Raw genomic sequence first — 7,572 nt, 5'->3', positions numbered from 1 at the left:
AAAAAATTTAAGGTAATATTTACAAAATAACAAATGTAACCGTTTTGAGAGGTTACAGATAAAAGGGTTAAAGGTTTGAAAAAAAAGTGATGACTGTGTCCAAAACATTGTTTGGAACTCTAAATTATGTTTCATAGCCCTTTCTATGAACACAAATAATGAAATATTAAGAATGCGAAATGTTTCTCAAGATATTTCAAATCTGACCCACTGCGTGCCAGGGTTAAGAGGTGTATCGCACTTTGGACAGCGAGATACACACTCGGGTTTCGCTTTTCCTCCGCACAAGAGCAATTACTCAAATACCCTGGCCAGGGAAAAGAATAATAATTGCTTTCTCCGACGAAAGAGCCCCATCAAATTGCGAGTAATTCCGCCACATGAGAAAGGTGCTCCCATCCTCTTCGTCATCAGTCCAGGTCCGATGCTTGTTTCGATGATGACTTTGACGGCGGGGAGGAACGGAGTGTCGATTGGGCCCCAGGCTATTAATGCGATTTGCTCCCCGGTATGAGAAGTGGATATGGCAATGAATCTAATAATCTGAAGCTGGGGCCTGGCTCTCGAAGCTGATTGAATATTATTGGAAAAGTTTTAGCTTTGCTTCACGGTGGATGTTTGTTTATGACGCGTGGCAAGCCGAAGTGAATTTGAGGTGGATTAATTTGATGGAAGTACTGGAGAAATTGAGAACAAGTTTAAGTGTTGCTTTCAGGTTGCTTCAATTGAGACTGGTATTACAACAGCTTGTTCTTGAGATAATGTTTTGATTTTCTGTTAATAAGGGGATATATACATTTTACATATTTGTTACATTTGGCTTGAATTCCCTCAATAAGATTTTTAAAAGGTAAATTCTTATCTAGCATGAGCCCTAGATACTTAACTTCATCTGACCAATTTTTTAGAACCTCTCTCATCGTTACAACATGTCTAGTTGAAGGTTTCAAATAAAGAAAAATATCCAAACTTTTTTACAATCGACTACAGATGACACGCAGGCTTCGTCCTTTGGCGGAGAGGCCTGTGTCATCCGCAAACAAAGATTTTTGACATCTGACATTGGTAAGTCAGATGTGAAAATATTGTATAATATTGGTCCCGAAATGCTGCCTTGAAGAACACCAGCTCTTACAGGAAGTCTTTCAGATTAGGAGTTCTGATAATTAACCTGAAGTGTTCGATTTGACAGATAACTTTGGATTATTCTAACAATGTATGTTGGAAAATAAAAGTTTTTTTAATATTACAATCAAACCTTCATGCCAAACACTTTCGAATACTTTTTCTATGTCTAGAAGAGTAAGACCAGTAGAATAGCCTTCAGATTTGTTGGAACGGATCAAATTTGTTACACGAAAAAGTTGATGAGTGGTCGAATGTACATGGCGGAATCCGAACTGTTCATTGGCAAAAATTTAATTTTCGTTGATGTGGGCGATCATTCTGTTCAAAATAACCTTTTCAAAAGGTTTACTGATGGTGGAAAGCAAACTGATTGGACGATAGCTAGAAGCTTCTGCAGGATTTTTGCCTGGTTTTAAAACTGGTACAACCTTAGCATTTTTAAATTTTTCAAGAAAATATGCTAATTGAAAACATTTGTTAAATATATCAACTAAGAATGATAAGCTACTTTCTGGAAGTTTCTTGATGAGTATGTAGAAAATTCCATCATCGCCAGTAGCTTTCATATTTTTGATATTTTTAGTCATAGTTCTCACTTCTTCCAAATCAGTCTCCCTGGAATTTTCGAAAACGTTCTCTTGATTGAGAATATTTTCGAACTCCTGAGTAACTTCATTTTCAATTGGACTAGTAAGTCCTAAATTAAAATTGTGCGCGCTTTCAAACTGCATAGCAAGTTTTTGAGCTTTTTTGCAATTGGTTAGTAATACAGTCGCCTCTCCACATCTCGATATTGAAGGGACCATCGAGATAGGGAGAGATCGAGACATAGAACAAATTTTTAACGAATACTAGATTGAATATCATTCCGTTGCCAGGAAAATCAACAACAAACAGATGTCATTTCGTCTTCCCAAATTGTTTTGAATCTCTAAAATCTAGTCTAGTAACCTTTGATAATGGGCACATCGACATACGGAGAGAAAATTAGGAACGAAAATCACATCGAGATAGGGAGATATCGAGATAAGGAGGATATCGAGATATGGAGAGTGAAAATGTATGCAGAGTGAAGGGACCGAAAAAATCATCGACATAGGGAGAGATATCGAGATGTAGAACATCAAGATGTGGAGAGTCAGCTGTAATTTGTTTTCCTCGTTCAATGCCGGTATTGGCTTCTGAGGTGTTTTCAAAATTTTAGATAATTTCTAAAAGGGCTTAGAGCCAGGGTTCAATTGAGAAATTTTATTTTCAAAATTTTTGTTTCTTAATTGTGAAAATCGTTTTTTTGATTTCTTTCTGCAAATCCTGCCATATAATGTTCATAGCAGGATCGCGAGTGCGTTGAAATTGCCTTCTCCTCACGTTTTTAAGACGGATCAAGAGTTTAAGATCAGCGTCTATAATCACGGATTCAAATTTTCATATTTCGGAATTGCAATGCTCCTGGCTTCAACAATGGAATTTGTTAAAGTTTCAAGAGCATTGTCAATATCAAGTTTTGTTTGTAAAGAAATGTTAACATCAAGATTAGAGTCAATATATGTATATATAGGAAACATCCAGTCGGCTCGAAAATAATTGAAAGTGGAGCTGATAGGATTGAGAATCGCTTCATGGGATATTTGAAACGTAAAAGGGACATGATCAGACTCAAAATCAGCATGAGTAACTAATTGGATACAAAGATGACTAGAGTCGGTTAAGACCAAATCAATCGTACAAGGATATCTTGAAAAAAAAAAACACGTAGCACTCTGAAGAGCACTCATCAAATAAAATTTTGCCGCTGGAATCACTTTGAGAATTATTCCATGACCGATGTTTGGCATTAAAGTCACCAATGACAAAAAATTGACTTATTGCGAGTCATGATGTTTGGAGCAAATTAACTTGCTGTCCAGAGCATTGAAAAGGCGAATAGGCAGCTATGAAAGTATATTTACCAAGCTGTGTTTCAACAGAAACACCTAAAGTTTCAAAAACTTTTGTTTCAAATGACGAAAACAGTTGATGTTTTATACGCCTATGAATGATGATTGCAACTCCCCCACATGCCCCATCAAGTCGATCATTACGATAAACAAAAAAGTTAGGATCTCTTTTGAGTTTAGATCCAGGTTTTAAATTTGTTTCGGTAATAACTGCTATATGCACGTTATTAACTGTAAGAAAATTAAACAGCTCGTCCTCTTTACCATTCAGAGAACGAGAATTCCAATTTAAAATATTTAAATTATTATTTGGATCTATTAGAAAAACGTAATCTAATAACAATTTGATTAGCAAATTTTACATCAACTTGGACTGCTTCCACTACGACGGTGGCTTTGAACATTGCAACAATCATTAGATTCAATTGTTCAGTTAGAAAATTAAATTCCGAGGCAGACATATCACTTGAAGTGGGTACATTTGATGATTTTCCGTTAGCATTTTCACTGATAGATCGACTGTAAGGTGGATTTTGGAATTTTTTTTTGGCTTTTCAGTCTATTTTAACAATTTAAAACAACTGTATGGTTTCTTTCTCCAACGTTTCGGTCCTTATTGGACCTTTATCAAGGACTCGAAGTTTTATGTTGTTTTTCGTCTATATGTTTGCTTGAACAATTAATCGTCATTAGTGTTATTGGGTGTTCACGGTTCTATTACTACCCGGAAACAATTTAATTTTTAGCATTTTCGGTAGACGAAGAGCCGGAGTAGATGTTACCTGTGGCGGCAGGATTTTTTTCCATTTGATTTGAAACAAGTAGAATGGGTACTCATAGTACGAATAGGGGAGGAGTTCAAATTACCTGCTACGATATCAGCAAAGGATTTTCCGTGGGTAGATACATTCGAAATTAAAAAATTCGAACGGCTACCCGACGGATTAAAATAAGTTTGTGAATGAACATGATTATGATCTTCCTGATGGGTATGATTCATGATCAAGCGATCGTGAACTGAAAAATGAGCATTGTTCGATACTCTACCAGGTAAATTCCGGAAACGACCGTTATCGTAACGGATATTATCTTTCATCTGCCTGGCACGAGCCTCGACGACTCGCCTACGTGAAGGACAAGCCCGAAAGTTGGACTTATGATTGCCCCCGCAATTTGAGCTTAAAAACTTGGTGGTATCTTCCATCACTGGACAGACGTCCTTAGCGTGAGAAGATACTCCGCAAATCATGCATATAACTTCCATGCGGCATTTTTTTGTACTATGACCCCACTTTTGGCACCGACGGCACTGAGTGGGGTTCTGGTAATTTCCTCCAGGTTTCTGGAAATGTTCTCATGTCACACGGACATTGAACATAAGTTTTGCTTTTTCTAAAGCTTTAATATTATTTAGTTATTTTTTTGTTAAAGTGAACTAAATAATATTCTTGAGAAAGCCCTTTCCGAGCAATGCCAGATTGGGTTTTCTTTTTCATAATGATTACTTGGACTGGGGAAAATCCAAGTAAATCATCTATACCATTTTTGATCTCTTCAGGTGACTTATAGTCACTTGAGAGACCTTTCAAGACAACTTTGAATAAACGTTCAGTTTTGTCGTCATAAGTAAAAAAAATGCGTATCTTCTCTACAAAATGTTTGAGAAGAAGTTCGCGATCTTTAAGAGTTTCCGGCAAAACGCGACAGTTTTCTTTGCGATTTGGAAGGAAACCTTGATTCCCCTAATGGAGTTCAAGGTCTCCTGCCTAAATCCCCCAAATTCGGAACAACTGACCACGATAGGCGGCACTCTTTGCTTCCTCACTTGAATCAAAGAGCCTGGGCTAGAGGCTGCTTCGATTTGGGGTTCGTAAAATTTGTCTAGAGCATCGAACTGATTGCTCATTTCGATACAATTATCAACACTAATCATTTCACCCTTGAAAACACGCACTGTCTTACATCCAAGAAGAGTTTAAGATCAAATCCAAGTATTATTTTCTAGAAGATTTCAATCAACGACTCTAAGAATTATTGTTCCCTGGAAGGTTGCATTCTAACTCCTAACTTCCTAAATTGACTCTATTACTCATAGCAATAAATAATCATTAAACCCCTTTTTTCGAACGTAAACTAGTCCCACCTCAAACATCCCGACAAACGACAAAACTAATCGAATTTAAAGCCACCAAGACCGACCGGTTGTGTGTGAACTTTATAAAACTTTTCTCGACACCTTCCTGGCACCAACCATGGAAAATCCTCCCGACAACTGGCATTTCAGTTGAAAAGTCTTTTCCTTACACCAGAGCTGTAGGTATGACCTCATCCACGTGGAACTTTCTTCTGATGCTACCACCGAACTGAGAAGAAACCCCACAATCGTTTTCCCACCAATTGCTTCGGCAGAGCCCGGAACGAGAACCGGAGTTATGGCATTTCTTATATTTCTTAAAACCGTACCCCGCACGACGATGATGACAACGACGACCGACCGCCATATTTCTCTTTCTCACGATTCGCTCCGGTCTACCGATTACTTATGACTTTTTTGTTCTCCCTCGAAAAATCATCCAACGTCGTCGTCGTCGTCAGTGGAAAGCAACTGTGTTGTGCGATTCAACAAGTGAACGACCAACGATATGTGGCAAAAGATAAGTATGTGAAATGTGACGTTGGCAAAAAAAGACACCTCTCCGTGACAGTGAATTATGAATCACTGCCGTGACCAGGATTCGAACCTGGGTTACTACGGCCACAACGTAGGGTCCTAACCACTAGACGATCACGGCTGCCGAGGTGAGTCGATGGAGTGGCGCTTATAGAGCAATTTTAATTCTATTAACGGATGGATGAAAATCCCTAGGGGCTGAACAATAATTACGTATCAAAAAAATAGTAATGCCATGATTTTTTTTAATGATTTCTCAAAAATGTGTACATTAATACAACTATAAAATCCTTGATCACTTCAGAACCCATTATGTCATTGATGAACGGTCTCTCAAGTACCTTGAACTTTGGCACAAACATTAAATTTAAATATAGCATAGATTTAGTAGGAAACAATCTGAAAAATATAGTAGATCTTATTCATTTTATTTTTTTTAAGAACCCTCTCTATACGATTTCCTTTACCCATTTGTCACACGGTACCTTATTTCGATAGTCACTCAAACAAAATGATTATCTAAATACAGGGACCGGAATCTATTATGATAATTCACCACAAGAAATCGGGTTGAATTTCATAAATTTGCCTGAAGAACCAAAAAATAAAAACAAAATATATACTCGCGTTTATTCAGAATCGAACCAAGGACCTCCCGATACATAAACCAGTACTAACTCCACGAACCTATCGACGGCCTGATGGGAGAAGTGACAAAAGCAATATATAAGGCGTTTTATATTGCAATATTCATTCCATTCCTCTGACATTTCCACCATCCATTTGCCGCGTGACTATTTGCCTAAGTGTGCGTTTCCGATGCCATCATTCGGCTTCGGATTGGTTGTGCAATTGTGTGGGTCGGGCGTAAACATTTAGATTGCTCGAATTTTCAAGTCCAATGTGCTCGATTTCAATTGACGGGTTTGCCCGTCTACGCTTAGGAGGCGAATCTTACCATCAATAGGTGGATTTAGCACCTAATACGCTAGGAGGGAAATCCGCCATCCGAATTATTTTGGGTGTACGTACTTTTGTCAAGATGTTTAATCATGATCTTTCACGGCATTATTCTCGCAGGACTTCTTTCACTCCTGAGCATGATCATGATTGACCGCCAGCAGTTGCTACTCTCTTATTACAAGAACAGTTGTTATGTCTCAGGTCAACCATTAGACAATCATCAGACGCTACTTAGAATCAGTAGCATCATTAAAGTGTAACCACTGGTGCTCTTTTTATTAAAACAAACAATACCGGCGCGAATTCACAACTTTTTTTTTTTGAATTTTAATAGTCCTGCTGGGAAGCATTCTTGAGCAGCTCGAGAAAATTCTTCAGCTCGTAGGTATGATTGTGAATGAAAAAAAAATGAAGTAAAACCGCGATTTTTATAGGGAAAGGCTGCGTGTACTTGAGCACTAATACCCGCGAAATTTTGCGAAGACTCCTTCCTCGTCCTGGAACATATCTAACTAATGCTTGAAAAAGTCTATGATTGCATTAGTATAGAAATCCCTGCAGTAATTCTAAGCATAATTTATGAACTTCAGCATTGATGATAGTACAATTAGTTGTAGCTACTTCGAATTCGATTGTTTTGGTCGATCACGAAGTTGCACAGATATCCAATGGATAGCTTGCAATTAGCTAACCATTCAATGTGCACATATCGAGAGCTTAATATTTAAAAATCCATAATGGCGCCGGCTATGTCCTAACGGTCATTAGGGAATGGAAGAAATGTTAGTTTGACAACAATTGTTACTACACCCAAAATAAATCGGATGGCGGATTTCCCTCCTAGCGTATTAGGTGCTAAATCCGCCTATTGAT

At 37.9% G+C, this 7,572-nt stretch overlaps 1 non-coding gene across 1 annotated transcript; it reads right to left on the bottom strand.

Moving 5' to 3' along the window:
• Positions 1–5,785: 5,785 nt before the first annotated feature.
• Trnah-gug lies at positions 5,786–5,857 on the bottom strand. Its single transcript has one exon. It is a non-coding gene; the product is annotated as a tRNA-His (tRNA).
• Between the last annotated feature and the right edge of the window lie 1,715 nt (positions 5,858–7,572).

Source organism: Aedes aegypti, chromosome 1, assembly GCF_002204515.2.
Source record: "Aedes aegypti strain LVP_AGWG chromosome 1, AaegL5.0 Primary Assembly, whole genome shotgun sequence".
NCBI classification, from domain to species: domain Eukaryota; kingdom Metazoa; phylum Arthropoda; class Insecta; order Diptera; family Culicidae; genus Aedes; species Aedes aegypti.
Note: the sequence above shows the minus strand (reverse complement) of the source record. Positions and strands in the feature narration are given on the sequence as shown.